The sequence below is a fragment of the Tyto alba genome, unplaced genomic scaffold, assembly GCF_018691265.1.
Source record: "Tyto alba isolate M040663 unplaced genomic scaffold, T.alba_DEE_v4.0 Super-Scaffold_44, whole genome shotgun sequence".
Classification (NCBI taxonomy): Eukaryota; Metazoa; Chordata; class Aves; order Strigiformes; family Tytonidae; genus Tyto; species Tyto alba.
The window spans coordinates 291,547-309,216 of record NW_024881320.1 but is presented as its reverse complement, the minus strand read 5'-3'; the positions used below and the strand labels follow the sequence as shown (position 1 = coordinate 309,216).

The following is a 17,670-nucleotide window of genomic DNA, read 5'->3' as shown; positions in this document are numbered from 1 at the left end:
GAAAATGCTGAAGATTTGCTTCAAAGTAGCACTTACTCCCTTTCTGCAGGCTTGAAAGTCCACAGGGAAGGATTTTGTTCTTGTTTCTCTTCCAAGGATTGCTGAAGGGACTCTTCTTCTGTATTAATAGGATGTGTGTATTTGAGGATGTGCATCTGAGTAGAACCTAACAAAGAGAGGATGTCCCTGCTACTACAGCTTCCTGTTTTCTTCAGATCAAAGGAATCTATAATACAAGGAAATTCCTAGCAGTTCTTCCAGTATCCATTCACTTCTTTTCTCTCTTTTCAGAGTTTATTTACACAAATAATAGAAGAATCTCTTGTTCTGCAATGTCATCATTATAATTATACTACTTAGGCTGGGGCCAAAATCATCATACTTTGAGTCTGCATTAAACAGTCTAACTGTGATTCCCAACCTTTTGTCTAACAATTTAGTTTAAATATAAAGATTCTTATAAGGTAGTCAAATGAGAAATCATGGGGCTATGTTGATAGTTTAGTTCCTGAATAGAAAGTGATCTGTTCTAAGACTTGATGAACAAGAGGGCCTATGGGGAATCAATTTTAATCCTTTTCTTCTGGAGTTAATGAAAGTAATAAGGAAAGGCAAGTTAAATAAAATTGACTTATACCTTTATGTTAATGGCCTAAATTAAGCGTACAGTTGTATGTACAAACTAGAATTGCAGTGTCTATATAAGCATACCTTTTGTTTCTGTATAACATTGTTTTACATACAGTTTGAATTAATATCCTGTAGAAATTGATTCAGCTCAGTGGTAGAAATGCATATGGAATTTAGGCAAACGTTCTTCCATGCTAAACCTATTCAGAAATTAAGACTGAGCTATGCAGTAGATTAAGATCTAAAATTAATGACACATATCTGAAACCACTGATACATGTTTCCAAAACTTTGCTTGTTCAGATACTTTCAACAGGTAGTGATAACTGCAGTAACCCACCCTATGATGGGTCCTGAGTCACATGCAGTGGGAAGGTACTGACTTTAGGAAAACTTCTTACATCCACTGAAGTAGTTGACATTCCACTTGTGGTATCCATTCCACAATTTGGGGACCTTGCTGCCTTCTGTTTGTCAGCCCATGTTTCTCCTTAGTAAACAGCATCTAAAAAGCATTTAGAATTAATTTCAAGGCAGTAGTCTCAAAATTTACAGCAAAATGTAATTGGTCTGGCTGAAAAGTAATAGTATGGGTGACTTTTAAGCTGGTTGGTTTGTTGGTTGGTTGGTTGGTTTGTTTCACTGTGTGGCTACATGAAGGTTTGTGTTGGCAGCATAGGGTCCAATGGAGGTAAGACAAGAGGAGGAGGTTAAAGGGACTGCTCTTTCTGATGGCAGTGCTGGCCGAAATGCATGTCAAACTACAGATTGAGAGAAGTTGTTCAGCAGTAGAAACTTAATCTTGGTTGTTTTGAACTCCTGTGTTAGGAAGGAAGTTGTTATGAAGCAGCAGTTTCTCAAATGAGACTACAGTGCTTTGACTATGGACTAGTTGATAGATCCTACGTTGCACACAGCAAACACACCAAAACCCTGAACAAAACACAAACTATTTTGTTTATCAGTCCAATTGTTTTGCAATGAAAAAAACAGTATGCGTTTTGAGGGGAAAAATAGCATCCTGGCTAGTATTAAAGGCTCTGGCCTTCTGAATCAGTCACATTCTTTAAGAGTCTCCATTAACATTGTATTTAAATTTTTCGATTCCATGGTCTGTTGTCTTAGCACTGCCTAAAATTAGTTAACTATGAAAAGAAGTAGTGTATATGACTGTAAGCCCTGCCATGCATGTGTCTTTCTTACCATATTAGTTCTGAAGAATATATTGAGAGAATTATTATTTTCCTGAAGCACCAAAGAAGTGCTGTAATATCATTCTGATTGTTTCTTGTTATTCTTTACTTCATTATCATTTATAATGTTAACCTAAAATGTTAACATCTATTTTAAACAACCATAAAACATCTTCAAAAAATTGTATTTGAAGTGATAGTTACTTGTGCAAATATTTTTCATGTCATTTATCTTTTTACAAATTATTTACTTCCCCAGTGCTAGCAGTGTGATCAGACCTCTACAGCATATAGACATGATTTCTGGAGTTCTAACAAAAATTGCATAGATGAGGTCAGAACTGGGGATAATACATGGTCTTTCAGAAAGAAGCTGGATATTTTCAATGATAGACAGAAATAGTCAGTCCTCATAATCTTCCTGACAGGGACAAGTATGTATTTTTGAACATCACCCCACCCCACACTTCCTCCCCCACCCCCCCCCCCAAAAAAAAAAATCACATAAAGTGAAATGCTTTTGCCAAAAGCTCAGTGTATCTGTGCTTCCCATCTCCTTGCCTCTTGTTCTGTCCCCTATAGACCATATTGTAACAACAAGACTATTTCAACAGATCAAAAATGGGATTTGAATGGGAAAGAAAAAGGAAGAAATGTTGCATGTAAAAGTGTTTGGCTGCAGAGAACGTGGGCACGCGGCATGAAGCAGGAGTCTCATCACTATAGTTGAAGTCTTGAGTTCATATGTACCTTTCTGATGTCTTTCCTGTTTAAATCCTCTCATTCCATGACTGCTTTACCTTAATTTCACCAGTCCCTTTGAGGAGGGAAGGGAAAGGTTGAGCACAGGTAAGAGAACTAACAATCAAGCCAATCAGATTCTGGAGACAGAGGAAAGGTTTATGTTGTGTATGGATCATATGGTGAAAGGTGTAAAAGGAAAGAAGAGAGGTGGATCAAAGCCAAAGAGGGGAGTGCTCAAAGGAATAGACAAAGGCTGAATCCGGTTATGCCACTCAGAAGAAGTAGATCTATCAGGTTCTAAGTCATGGGTGGTGGTGGGCCCTTTCCACTGGCAACTAGTGCCAGCAATCTGTTATTGGATTATTTTACTAACTTCCTTTTTGTCTTCATTGCGCAGTTAGGAAAAGCAACAGCTATTCATGAAGAAAGGCTGTCTCTAATGTTTCACACTCTGGGCACTCCTTAGATTTGCTATTGTTGGATTGATTACTTTAAATAAATGCCTACTTTTAGAGTTGAGTCCTTAGCAGTCCTCACCACCATCTTCACTCCTTTCCAACCAACTGTGTAACACAGCTGCTTCTCCCTTAAGCTAAAAAAGCAGCTGTTGTTGCACAACATGTGTTACTGGAGTCTTTGCTCAGTCAGAACTCTCAGTGAAATTAATGGAAGTCCAGGCTGAGTAAAGACTAAGAAACACTTTTTTAAGATGTGTACCACATCCAAATAATAATAATATGTAAATGTTCTACGTCTGTTAGGTTTTTGGACCCTCATGATTCTATGTGCCTTGTAAGCCTCTCAAACGTTGAGAGATATTTTTATTTTACATGCAGAATCTACCTATTTCTCTAACCCGAGAAATGCACAATGGCAGACATGTTGGAAGAACTACAGAAATGGAGTTTGAAGCAGAAAAGTGAATAGGCAAGTAAGTGCAGCTATGTTGAAGTATAGAAATGAGCACAAAAGAAGGTTGGCAAGCAGAATCAGATAAATGGATCATAAAGTGAAAAAAAATAAGGAGCAGATATGGAGGCAGGGAATGGAATTATTTAGGACTTCACAGATGAGTGACATGCCTAATTTTGGTGCACTAAGAGACAGAAGGCTTTGGAAGAAATTGGAGAACTGGGGAATGTAACCAGATCTGCATCAGAGGGACTGCAATATTCAGAGTAAAAGATGGGCAGATACAATTGGCAGTGGTAGGAAATAGTGGATCATGAGAAATTGCAGACATAAAGTGGGAATGTTTTGCAATGATTTTCACAGGGTTGAAAGGGAAGAAAGACTTATAATACAAATTGTGCTTCGTATCCTACTCCTTTGAGATGATTTGCCAGAGCTATTTCTCTGCTCCAGACTTTTGTCTTCATGATGGCCAGGTGGCTATTATCTAGAGGTGTTTATTTGGATGGCATGATGATTTAATGTTTGTACTAAGTTCAAGGAGTCAACTCCAAATGAATCAAGTGATCATACTGTGAATTCAAAATGAGTATGAAGTGGGCTTTTTGCTCAATGTAGGGAGCACTGACCAAGCTATTTACAATTCTAGCAGGTTATTTCTTGAAGATTAGTGCTGGACATAATTGTGGTATGAATTCTCTAGACAGATTAGGTATATATTATCAACATACGCATATCTGTTGCTTTAGAAGTGCTCAATTTAGATATGAAACGCTCACCAAAACTATTAAAAATATCAAAAGCGTGTATGTACTCCAGTGCATTAATGTCTCAGTTGTTGGCCCACTGGTATTTTGTTCAATTGGTAAGCCAAGAGAATACATCACAGACATTTAATTTGAAAAAATGCTTAAAAAACTTGGTCACCTTGGGATAGGAGAAAAGATGGACCTTAGCCCTGAGGATCCAACTAGTGAGCTTTTAAGAGGTGAGAGGGAAGGCGTTTGTGAAGAGCACAGAATGCATAGACTCTTGAGTCCATGAACAGTGTTGAAACTCCCAGAGGGTCCCTTCAGCTGACTGTAAGGGACTAATGAGCCAGCCTGGCTGTTTATGGGCTGTGGTTAACCTCTTGCAAGTTAGGATTTCCTGTCGCCAGCAATGAGCTGTGACCGCCAGCACCACAGTGTTAATGATGAGGTAGGGGCTGATGAATGGCTGGACTCCAGACAGCAGCCTTCACTGGCAAAGAATCAAGTGGCTAGAGGGGGAAAAAACATTGATGTCTACAAGAGAAATAATGCAAACTCCAGAACCTATAATTCCCATGTTTAAAAAAAGAAAGGAAGAAAGAAACTGGGGACAAATTCAAACCAAGTGAAGCTTTTATCTCTGCATTCTGAATAGAAGATTGTTCTTCAGCAAAACTGGCTGCAAAAGCCAGGCCAGTTAAAACAATATGCAGGCTGCTTGCCTCCAAGTAACCAGAAATTGTTGGCTCAGAGTGGTCTGCTCTGAGGAGCCAACCTGCTGGGAGACGTTATCCAAGCAACGGCCTGAATGTAATTCCTCCCGCTGTGGAATGGCTCTTTGGCAAATGAAGACCCTAATTAGAGATGGAAGGGTTTCTATTTTGTTTTTCTTTAATCCTTACCCTGAGGCCTCTGCAATACAGCCATGTCTCTGCTTGTGTGGAGAGAAGTTTCCAGTTTCCCTTTGTAACAAAAAATCCTCCACCTTTTTTATTCTTTTTTTTTTCCTTCCTTTTTTTTAAAAAAAAAAAAAAAAAAAAGAAAAAAAATCAACAAACTAACAACAAGGGCCCACCACAGTTTGGGACCTTGAAACTAATCTAATCCAAAACCAAGGAGAACTGTTTGAAAGAAAGTCCATGTCATCTTACATTAGCTAGACCATGGAAAGTTGCTAGTTAAACTGGAATACTGGCCCACAATGCATCTTTTTACTACTAAACTTATTACCCAAGCTGCTTCTCCTAGAGGAGAGGGAGAGAGAGAGAGGGAGAGGGAGGATCTCACTGAATAGGTAATATTCTACAGGATACCAAGGGACTTTTACATGCCTTTGTTCATTCAGAAAGACTGAAGTCACTGACTTCATACATATGTTACATGCATATTCTGTAGTCTTGGATGCAGGTGCTCATCCCTGACAGAGAGGACAGAACCTCCAGGGCAATGCACTACAGCATTTTAAATCTAATATGTATAGAAGTAAAAATCCTTGCTGCTTGACAAGTCACCTTGGTATATATGATGTTTGTCTGAACATACTCTCACAGTCTGCATGCAGGCATTTAATAACCCTGCAAAGAGCACTGCATTTTCTGTCACTGTTGAGACTTGGATCTCTTGTTTCATCACCTCAGATGATGACTGTGTTATCTCTAAAATGTCTTTGTTTACAGTAAATATCAACCTATGGATGAAGGCCAGCTACTTGAGGATGAGGCTAAGCAAGACAGATACTAAGCAGAAGACACTGTGAATTCCTATCAGTTTCTAACATTTGAAAATAGCTATATACCCAAAATTGGCCCAAATCACTCTTCGTTTTTCATGCTTAGTTATGCTTGCTTTCATTTCTTCTTAGCACTTTTGGTGGACTGTGGTCATATTCGTATCTTGTCTTACCATCCAGATAGAGGATAACAACATGATATTAATGAGCACAAAGCTCTTCAGGCTTTTGAATAACTTCTGGTTGATTTAGATGTGTTAGTATAGCTTGGATAGACTATTGTAAATGCCTCAGACCTGTTCTATACTCATCACATAATTTCACACAGGCTGAATCTGTTTGAAATTTCTCCTCTTCCCTAAAATATTTAAATATTTACCTAAAGCTGTGGGTGGGGAACCATGGCCCAAAACTGTTGTTTTATAGAAAAGAACTTTCTGCAATAAGTGAGGTTTGTTTCTCAGGAGGATTGAACTTCCATACTGAATTGACTGAGATTGAATGGAATTCCTGCAGGACTTAGAATTTTTCAAAGTTTTGCCATCTCCTGTTCTAAATGCAAGACATAATTATTATGATTCTTTGGTTTCCCTTTTGATGTATATACATACCAGTTTATCATTTTAAGGTAATATTCTATTAGAGTACATGTCTTATGTATCTGAGATGGGAGGAACTTTGGTACATTCCATTTGCACAGCTTGGGTACTATAGGGATGGCTTCTTACAGTGGTCTAGGTTAATAGTTGCTTTAATTTACAACTCCTCCAACACTTTCCCATATCTTCATTTTTAATTACTTCTACCAGCACCACAGCATGCTTTTATGTATGCTTACGTAATTATCTTTGGTCTAGTTTGCTGTTTCTACTTCATCTACTTTCAGTATACCTTCAACGCAAAGATAAAGTTACGAATTATGGTTGGCTGTAGTGGTATTTTACAGTATATGATTCTTTAGTACATAATTTCCAAAATAGAATAATCTTGTGAGCATTCTGTTTTGAAGGTACCTGTATATAGGAATTCTGTTGCGCTGAAAAAGCTTGAAGGGTTGTAAAATGTATCGGCATTTCTGTGTGACACCATCAAACGTCATAAATGCATCCACCCACCCACTTCTAGCTGAGTGTGCTAGGTTCTCTGTGAATGTCAGCTAGTTCAACGCCTCAGTCCCCTCCTTTGCTCTCTGCCAGTGCTCACCCTTCTCTCTGTGACTGTGCCTTCTCATAGCAACAATGCTGCTGGTCCACAGAATGATCCGTGAGAGCAGAGGACAGTTTTTTGGGAATGGAGTCCCATGACTCTCAAATGTCTAATGAGAGATCTGCAACCATCAGGCTTCACTGTGTTCAGGATTAAATAAATGACTTTTTCATGTTGTTTATACTTGGTCTAGACTCAGAACTGATCACAACGTTTCTCCCTAATCCCAGGAGAGAGAGATACTTTTGGTTTTTTCTTCCTCATTTTAACTATCTGAGAGCCTCTGAGTACTGAGTGGTATGGATCACATTGGTAAATATTGTTGATGTGTTTACGTGCTGCATGAGGTGATATTCTTCTTAAACTAGACATCACTTTTAAAGTTTTTAAAAATTTTTACAGAGAAGTATCCTGTGTTTTAATTGTGATTATATTTTTAAATTTAAAAACACTGCTTCGCATTATTTCTATGCTACTTAATTGATAGAGCAACTGTTGTAATGCCATGTAATGCATTATCTATAGGGTACCTGTATAAAACATATCCCCACGTGCCAGAGAAGTTGAGTATTCCAGTCCAGAAGGGGTTTTATGCTGGTGTGATACTCAGGGATTTGACTATCTTTTTGTGATATTCTCTCTTCACTTTCAGACAGAAATCTGAAAGTTCCTTTTTCGTTATCTCAGACAATGTTTGAAATGGCATCTTGCTTATGCTGGGCTTAATTTACATTTCTGGAATTACTGGGGACTTGTACATTAACAGGGCTGAGGCATCAGTTGGTTAATTTGTAACTTCTGCTATTTGCAAAGTAAATTATGTCCTTTTCTCCTTCCTCTGCCCTGCAGAACTGGCCTGTGGTCTGGCTTTCTAGCTCCAACAGTGGTTCAAAGGGCAAGGTATTTTTGGTGATTGACTGACCCTGATAACAGTGTAGGGGAGAGAGAGGGGATGCCTGTATTGTTCAGATGTTGTTGTCTGAATTCTCTGTAGTTCTGAGAGCGAAAGGGGTTTTGCGGTTTGGCAACTGCAATGAAAAGGTGTATTTGACATAATGCTGTGGGGTTTGTGCAAGATTCCCGATGGTAAGCAGAGTGCATCAGTCTGTTTTGTTGGAGTGTCTTTGCCTGTGGCTGATGTTCCACGCTTTTGCAAGTACAATTGTGAGTCTGCACTAGAAATGGGTTTTATTCTGCTGATGAGATAACATTGTATTTTCTTTTTCCCAACAGTAGCTGCTAACTAAATATATTATGAAGAGTCAAATGTCAGTAGGAAACACACACATCCTTGCTTACTGTAGGAGATAGTGTTCCAGAAGTATTTTCAAAATCATATAAATACTAATATCTACAGTAACTGATGTTTTAACAGCCAATCTAATGGTGTTCTTAAACATACTGACAGATTTTGCTGAGCTGTTTTTGGGGTTTTTTCCTCCTCCTTAACAGGATGTCTTTCTTGTGCCCAATTATGGGCAGGGGCATCTAAAGTATTCTAGTGAAGAGTTCTTTCCTTTTCGCAGTACAAAGTATAGTGCTGTGAAGCCTGCTGTGCTGTGATATGGAATCAAAGTGGGAAGAACTTTATGAAATCCATGTGTGTCTTGGTCCTGATAGGAGATTACACTTGGCTTGAGGAGAGAAACTTCATCCCAAACAAGAGTCTCAATCGTATCAAAAAACAGGTTTGGATTTTATTGCCTAGCTTCATGCTTTGCCATTTCTGTCATATTGAAAATCTAATGCTGCCATCCATAGAATGGGGGTGCAGTTCATACCCACTGCTCAGTTTAATAGGGTTCTTTGAGGTATGGCTCTCTTCTGAAGAAGTTAAGGGCTTTGAGAACATCAAAGGCAGAACACCATTCAGCTGACTGAAATGTCAAACTGGTGGTGGCAACATCTGCTTGTCCAGACCTGCTGATTCATCATGCGTTTTAGGTAAGAACCAGTGGTCTCTCTCACCTGCAGAACTTACTGTGTTTGTCCATACTTAACTGAAGACTCCTTAAAACTCAAGAGTCTATGCAGAAGTTAAACCCTGATAATGTAGCATTCTAATGCTTATTTCAGCCCCAAAGTTGTTCTCTGTGAATAGAACAAAATCAAATGAGGAAAAGTCTGCAGAAGGCAACTAGAAAAGCCAGTACGCTAGAACCTGGTACTGCATTTTCTGTATCATAGCTCTGGTAATATTGTCTGTATCTTTGTGGTCGCACTTGATCTTGATATGGACAAAACAAGTCCTAATCAGTTGGTCTGTAAGCGCTAAAAATTATTGGAGCAGATTCTGCTATTTTTGAGTCTGCTCAAGAGAAGACCATGACCACTGAATTGCTATATTCTTCATTTATTTCGCTGAAATGTTGCAGATGGAAACCTCATCCCTTCAGCTATTTACTAGCAGTCAAGATTGTTGAAATCCTTGACCTGCCTTTCCAAAGCAATAAAGCAAGACACTGGAACTTCTAATTGAAAACCATGTTCCTTGGAGTCACAGGGTATGCAGGTTGCTTGCTACTGAGTGTTGCTTACATGTTACCAATATGCTCTTATGGTATGTGAGAGACTGACCGCTTATTTCAGAGGACCAAAGACAGCTGATGAAAGAATTAGCTATAAAAAAAAGATTCCACTTCACACCGCTTGCGTAATTCCATTCTTTTGGCAGATTAATGACCACTAACTCCACAATGTGGAGCCTTCTGACGTGGAATATTGGATCTGATGGGCTGGGTTAAATAGAAAATGTGCCGCAAGTTCAATGATTTTTTAGTTCATAGAGAAACTGAGGGGGGAAACCTCAAAAACTGACAAAGGGAATGCAAGTTTGGTCAGGCTGGCTCAATTCTCAGCTAAATGAGGATGTATAAACCAATTTTCTTCACTACTGTGTTCAACAACCTCTGCACAGAATTAGAGCAATCCAATTACCATATTTTCTGCCCCAAAAAGCATGAGATATATTGAAAAAAAAGAAAAAGAATGAAAGAGAAGAGGAAGAACCCACAGTTATACCTTCTGGAGCTGTGCTGTTGCCCTCAGTTCTGACTGTAAGCAGTGTTTTGCTTTTGGGATCCATAGGACCGTCTTCTGCATACTATATCCTTACTCTTCTGTTTCCAGACTTGTTTATTTCGGAGGATCAGCTAATAGTACGTGATGGCATCTGATGGAATAGAGTTGAGATAGTTTGCTAAAAGCAGTTTACTGCCATCTGTACTGGTTACCACCTAAACCATTGCCTAGTCTCCTCCTCCCCATCTTCATCATTTTCTTAACTCAGAGAATAAATCAGCTCCCTCATGTACCACATACCATAGTTAGAATTAATATTTCTTATTTACAGTGCACTAAATTCCAAGAAGATAATTCCTAGAGTTAGATGAATGATCCAACTAATCCAGGAGGCTAATCCAGGAAGACAGATACGTTGTTCTTCATGTAAGAATTTGTGAGAACATAGTGTTAGAACAGCAGGATATATCTGTGGGTTTACACAGGCAGCCGGTACTTTTAAAGCACCTTTTTCTCCCTTTAATCCATCAGTTTTATCTAGGATGTTAACTGAAAAAAAAAGAAAGTGTATTTTTGAATAGTAACCTGGCTCTACCAATAGCCATTTTCAACAGAAGGTATTGAGTTACTATCTTAATGTGTAAGGCATTACTATGTTGATGTAAATGGGAGAGCTAAAAGTGATTAATGAACTTTGCTTTCCCCACCTGAGGTTCCAAGCCTCGGTCCTTCTCTCATCTGTAATTTATTCACTGTCTGCAACCCATTAGTGTCATATCCTCGTATATAAATACAGCTGTACACTGTGAGGGAGTTCTAACTATGGTAAAGAAGTAAATGTAATGAATAAAGGCTAATGTTGTTGGTGTGATTTTTCTCTTAAATGGGCACCTTGTTAAACAGCTTTTCTTTTGTTGGTTTCTCCACTGTTGCATAACAACTGACATATTAGTTGGAATGAGGCCATACTAGAAAGCAGGATGAGATGCTTGCAGTGTTCATATCTGCAACCATGTAAGGTCTTTTTAGATGTCAGCAAGTGGCTGACCTTCTTACTGTTTTGATTGTTGCCGTCCTACCTGATTTGAATGAATGAGAGGAAGCAGTGCACCTGTTTAATAATCATCTGGTCCTTCGGGTTGAAAGTTTATCTCATCAAGGAAGTTGTTGCTTCCTGATTGTGTTCATCTGGCCCACAGGAAGGGAGTGCGGAGCTTTTAAATTCTTTCTGGTGTTCTTTGAGGTAATAAATAAAATTTCTTCAGGCCTGGAGATGTGAAGAGATACTATCCTTACACTTCTGTCATATGTGTTTTCCTCTCATCCTCTCTAGATGACAGGATCTAGTAATTTCTTCCACATTTTAATCTGAGACAGTATTTAATGTGCATCTTATTGATAATGGTTATCAATAGTGGGTTCATAACAAGTAGGTGTCTAAAATACACTCTAAAATAACTTTTCATCAGCCTTATCCATGAGCTATGACAATCTGTGCAAATTAAAACACTACAGAAACATAGATGAAGACAGTATTATGTATTTGTAATAAAATTAATTCTAAAATGTGTAATTAAGACACCGTATCCTTCTGTTTACATTTTTCTATGCATATAAAGTAGCCAAAAGTATTCTTCAGCAGAGGGCTTCTGATAAAGTAAAGTCCTAGGCTGGTGATATTTAAGGAACTGAGGGAGGGCAAATTCAAAGGTGGGTTTTGTATTCCTGATCATTTTAGTTACTTAAGAGTTGCGTACATCCAACATTCAACTAGACAAGATAGTCGATGTCTACCAGGTGTTTGAATGAAGTCTAGCAAATTGTGGATCTCTTTTTAATGCTCATTTACAAAGAAAAACTTACGGTGTCATTTGAAAAGATTCCTGAAGTGGCTGAAACTCAGAATAATAGTTACAGTCAAGATGCATATTCTCTGTATTTTATGATATAGACAAGTACAAATGTTTGCTGGTTATTTCAACAGCATTCTTCATGAGCTTCATCTGCTGTTGTCATCTTCTCCCCTACTGAACAGATGACTTAATCCAAGTGATAATCTTAAATAATAATCTTTACTGTAGAGGGTTAGCAAAATAAACTATCCAAAAGAAACAGACCTTTCTGCATTTTTTTGTAGTCCCTTAGTGACTGCAAAACCATGACTGGTGTCAGTAGGCACTACTAGACTCCCCCTAGGACCCAACTTTCACGTACCTAGGCAATTAGGGGTATGTTTCAGGGTACATATTCCTTTCTCTCTGCACCAGGGATACCTTTTGTCCATCCTTTGACAGTACTATTTCCTTCTAAGAGTTTCAATTTCATTATACAGCCCTGAACTTGGTGCATTTAGGGCAGAATCATTCATTGCTTTCTTGCATTTTGTTCTGGTTTACTTGTTTTGGTCAGAGCTGTAGATTGAACAAGGACTGTGAGATTGACAAAGCAATGATTTTTACTCTTCTGGATATGCTGCAATACGAGGTCTAATTAGTTTAGGTAGAACGCCCAGGCACTTGTCTGTCTTGTCCTTCTTATTTTCAACCTACTCACACGAGGTATCATGTTTAGTTTTGTAGTATCTTTAACAAACAAGACAGTAGATTTTTGAAGCTTGGGGTTCTTTGATCTTTCTAAGGGGAAATACTACTAACTTGCTTGATTGTTCCATGCCTGGCTTATGATTAACTAAAATATCTTTGAACCGCTTTTAAGCTGTTGTGTACTACATCAGAGACAAGGAACAAAAAATCCAGCAGAAACTATTGTGAAGACCTGAAAATACTAATTTTAAATGGTACTAATATTAAAAAAATGTATCTGGTAGTTACTTGTATTTCTGTTACCAACTAGAATAGGGATTTATATGCAGTTCAGAGCTAAGATGCTTTTGCATGTAGGGGTTAAAAAAACCACTGAAATTGAAACCAATACACAAAAACATTACTTCGAATGGAATCTGAATCTGTACACAGGTAAAATCAGTACACAAGAAAAGGTTACAATGGATATTGGAATACAGCTTCTAGCATTTGCTGCTGTGACAGCTGCAAAATATTGCTGTGAAATGATCAGTGCAGCTATGGACTGAAATTCTCTGCACTTCATTTACTGGTTTTGTTACTCCAGAGTGCTAGGATAAATTTTAGATACAGATATTATTCCCCATCAAGTGGTTTGCTCTGCCCGTATCACCACTCCATTATGTTATCATGCTTTAAATTGGACCTCTTCCTGTTTCTTTGCCCTTTCAGCAATTCTAAAGATTTATTCTTCCCCTCCAGCTGTGCAGTATTGGCTACTTCTGCACGGCCATTCTGTTATCTACATGCACTGAAAATGCTTGTTGTTGATCTGTCTTCCCTTTGTTCCCTGTGCTTCTAGCAATATTGTAGCTGCATTTATTGGGGCACTCTGAAACCTGTCTGTGAAAGGAATTTGCAGAAGTTACCACTGCTCGGAAGATCTGGAAACCAGAACTGGAGACTTTTTTACTCCTTCTGTAAACATCCAGACCTGTGAGGGCCTTCCCACTGAACTGTAATCAGTATTGATGGAGCCTAAAGGCAGGGCTAATACATGGAAAAGGAAATTTAACTTAATGAGAGCTATCTCTGAGTTCATACAATGAGTAATATGAGATTCGGGCTGTGATTGTCTTACATCTTACACAGTTTCCTCATCTGGGGCACACAGGGTCAGGGAACTGGTTAGAGCTCATACAGGAAAAGAGGGCTGCTCTGTGAACAGCATGAACCTTCTTCATATTTCAGGGATTACCACGTACGATCATGATGAGAGATGCATCCAGTATTCCTTGGTTTCGTAACAAATTTCCACGTTTGGAACTTCATTCCTAAAAATTAAGGAAGAAACTTGAGGCAATTTCTCTTTTTTTCAGCTGTATACTCCCAGATTTTTATTAGGTCTCCCTTGCTGACCAGCTGTATTCTACCAGAAACAGTTTGAGAGGGTGTTTGTTTTTTTTTTTTTTTTTTTTTTAAGTAAGGCAGTTCCCAACCACAGCACTTAGACACAGTAGCATACATTGCAAGTGCAAGCCATCATTATTTTTACATCACCGTTACATATAACACAAGGGGGAAATGCCAGTAATAGTCCCTATCTCCCTTCCACAAAAACTACAATAATTTCAGACAGTGAGTTAAGGTTGTGCTTGTCAAATAAGATGCCAGGTGACTTGTCTCTATCCTATAAAGACGTACTTATATCTAACTTACATTTTGTGTTTTATTTTGTTTGTACTTAAGGACAAAAGAATCTTTGAATTGCCAATACAGGGCTTGCTGAAGATTGCTGCCATTTCCAGTCCTGCTTCTAGGATCAAGGCATGCTTAGTACTCTCTACATTGGTGGTTTTGCACAATTGAGCCCTATCTTTCTACATATCAACCAGTTAGCCGCTGATCTACACAGAACACATAACCTCCCTGGAGCTCCAGCTGGGATGTGGGAGCACTTTACAGAAAAAGTAAAAGTTATGATGGTGGTGCTTGCATGTCGTGGCCATGGAAAAAAACAAGTCAATACCTCAGAGTCGATTGCTCTGTAGTAGTGTAGGCTTTCAGACTGAATGCAAAGAAACATTGAGAGGTTGTCACTATGAACAGAGTGATCATCTGAATTACTAGAAGTGCAGCTATCTTTTTTTGTTGTTTTTACTCTTTGCACAAAAGGAAGAATACTGCTATGTCATAATAATCATTTATGATAAACCACAGAAAACAAATCATCTCAGAAAGGGATATGCCTAGCACCCTTTACTGCTTTCTGCCAATTGCATGGGAATTGAGGAAAAGCCTGTTTGCTGTGGGTATTGTAAAGGTAAAGCATGTACCAGTACCACTTTTTTTTTTTCTTCCTCCTCATCCAACCACTGTCCTTATTTTTGAGCTAAAACTTGGGCACTTTGCTTAGAAAAATGATTTAGGGGCAGCCTTTAAATGCCGAATAGCCCAAAATGAAAAAGTCAGACTGGCATTATTTTAAGTGGGACTTACATCGCTGTGTTGTTTTGAGCTGTCCTGATTACTGAGTAGTAGGCAGGGTATTTTCACAGACGCTTTGGCTTTAATTACCCTAGTTTTTTGAGGGGGTGAGGAAGGAGGGCCGTAGTGGCAACCAGGCTTTGCAGGGTCCCTCCCCAGCCTTGACCAGCTTCCCGAGACGGGCAGCGGCCTCAGGTGCGCTGGGTCTGCGCGGCTGCCATCTTGAACTGAAGGGAAGGAGGTGAACACCAGACGAGAAGAAGTGTCTGCGCTCAGGCCCCAGCCTGCTCGCACTCGTCCGCTCCTCAACAAAGTGCAGTGGTTTTTAAAAACGAGCTCGAGGAGGAGGAAGGGGGGGGGGGGGAGCGGCAGGCTGTGGTGTGTTTGCGGCTCCTCTCTGATCTCCTGCCAGCGAAACCTGGAAGGTCAGGCGGGCTGCCGCCAAGCCGCGGAGCCGGAGCCCGGGGAGCGCTGGAGCGGGCTCCGCCGAGCGCGCCGCCGCGGCACCCACCTTCCCCGCCGTCCGCGGCCCGGGCGTTCCCGCGCAGGGGGCTCGGCAGCTGGAGGGTCGCCTCGTAACCGGCCGCCGCTGCCGAGGTCCCGTTGTGCGAGCAAGTCTCTTTGCCACCTGGGGTCTTGCACAGGGCCAGGCTCCCTGGCGACTTCGGCGAGAGACTGGGGTATGTTTTCCAAGAGCGTACACATCCTCTCTTTGGGATCAGGATTTAAACCCTAGCAAGGGAAAAAAAAAAAAAAAAAAAAAAAAAAAAATCGTGTTTCCCAGTTCTCCCAATGGCAGGCGAGCACCCCTTCGTCCCCTGGGCAGGGCGTCACTTCCGGGGATGGGGCGGGGGGGGCGCTATTTTCGGGCAGGGCCTGCGCGCCCCCCCCCCGTCACCTCCCCCTCACGGGAGGTCGGTGCTGGGCCGCGCGTCGGAGCCGAGCGGCCGGCGCGGCCTACGCGCCCCGCGCTGAGGCGGCCGGTGCACGGAAGGACAAGTGGCTAGTGAGAACTAGGGGTGAAGGGCGGCCCGAGCCTCCCGTCGGCTGTGGCCTGGCACAGACTGCTGGCTGCAGTTGGCCGCAGTTAAACTAGCTCAGCAAATTTGCAGAAGGGGGGAGGTGGCAGACAGTTCACCCCACTTGCTGTTATCTTCTCCAGCACGAGTTTTGAACTCGGTTGGTACTTTTCATCTCTTAACATCTGATTTTGCAATACAAAGTAAGGAATGCCGATTACATCTTGGTGGTGGAAACTTAATGAATTGCTGTGCTGTATACTGCTCATTCAGCGTGTTCACAAAATGAAGGGGTTTTTTATGAATCAACCTGCAAAATCTCTTTAAAAATACCTTCGGAGATCAAAGTGCCTTGCTTGTTGACTGACCATCCTGAAAGAACAATCTAAATGGCCTGAACAGTTCTACAAGCACTGTGTGTCTGTAAAAAGTGCCTTCTGGGGAAACCTGGATGAGCTTTCACCTCAGGGCCACTGCAATGGAGAATGTGTAGTAGATTCCTTTTAACTTTCCCTCCCCAACAGCTATTAGTGATTAGCCAGGTGTGCTGACTTCAAAGGGGACAAATACCAGCCAGGCTGAGAAAGAGACCCCATTTGGGAGTTGGTTTCCCTCATGCACTGTCTAATGGGCTTGGTTGATTAAAAACAAGATATAAGAATAGAGCAAAGAAAGTGACCTGTAGGTGTTAAAACTAACATCTCTATACTGGCTAACATTCTCGGAAAACACTGAGTGATATTTCAGAATTAATCACTTTTATGTGTTTCTTTTGTATCTCAAATTCAGGGTCTACTAGTCTCTATGAAGAGCCAATGTCCTCTTGTTTAGTACTGTGATGGTGATAGTTGTCATTATTTGGAGAAATAGTTACTTACATTCTGCACCCAAGAAAGGCAGTAACAGCTTTGAAAAGTTACTGGGGATGTTTACTCTGTGGAGCCATTGAGCAACATTTGAACAGAACGTACAGGGGCACAGCAGCAGAAATGGGTAAAAATACCCTGTATTAGCCATCGTGGTTAATACTATCCTCTCTGTCCCAGAGAACTTTAATATGTTCTAATATCTCCTCTGTGCTGTTGGTAACTACGGGTTTGGACCATGTATTTGATGAAAAGCCATACATTTAAATAGTTCTGTCTGATCTTAGCCAAGTAAGATGTGTTGTATGTAACAGTTCTGACCTCTAATGGTCAGAAAGAGCAGTATTCTCTGAGGCACTTTTTGCAAGGACTGTGTTATGCTAGGGGTTGTCATGACTCTGAGAATGACACTGAAAAGGTATAAGGGACCTGGTCCACCTTTATTTTCTACAACAGTTAGCTTGTCTCTCCACCTCAAATCACAGGGAAGATTGTTTATAATGGCACTTCCAAGTAACATGGACGAAAAGTACCTAATTAAATTTTAAAAAAATCTTGTATTTAAAGTCTTTAGAAGGTCTAAGTCACA

The 17,670-nt window shown here is 40.2% G+C and overlaps 1 protein-coding gene and 1 long non-coding RNA gene across 3 annotated transcripts in view; one reads left to right on the top strand and one right to left on the bottom strand.

Moving 5' to 3' along the window:
• Nucleotides 1-17,670, top strand: part of ZNRF3 (zinc and ring finger 3) — a 99,220-nt gene that overhangs the window by 65,555 nt on the left and 15,995 nt on the right. The gene's annotated exons all lie outside the window — the stretch shown is intronic.
• On the bottom strand, nucleotides 12,241-16,601 carry LOC116960123. Its single transcript, XR_006166761.1, has 2 exons — nucleotides 15,708-16,601; nucleotides 12,241-14,043 (listed from the first exon to the last, which is right to left on the bottom strand). It is a non-coding gene; the product is annotated as an uncharacterized LOC116960123 (long non-coding RNA).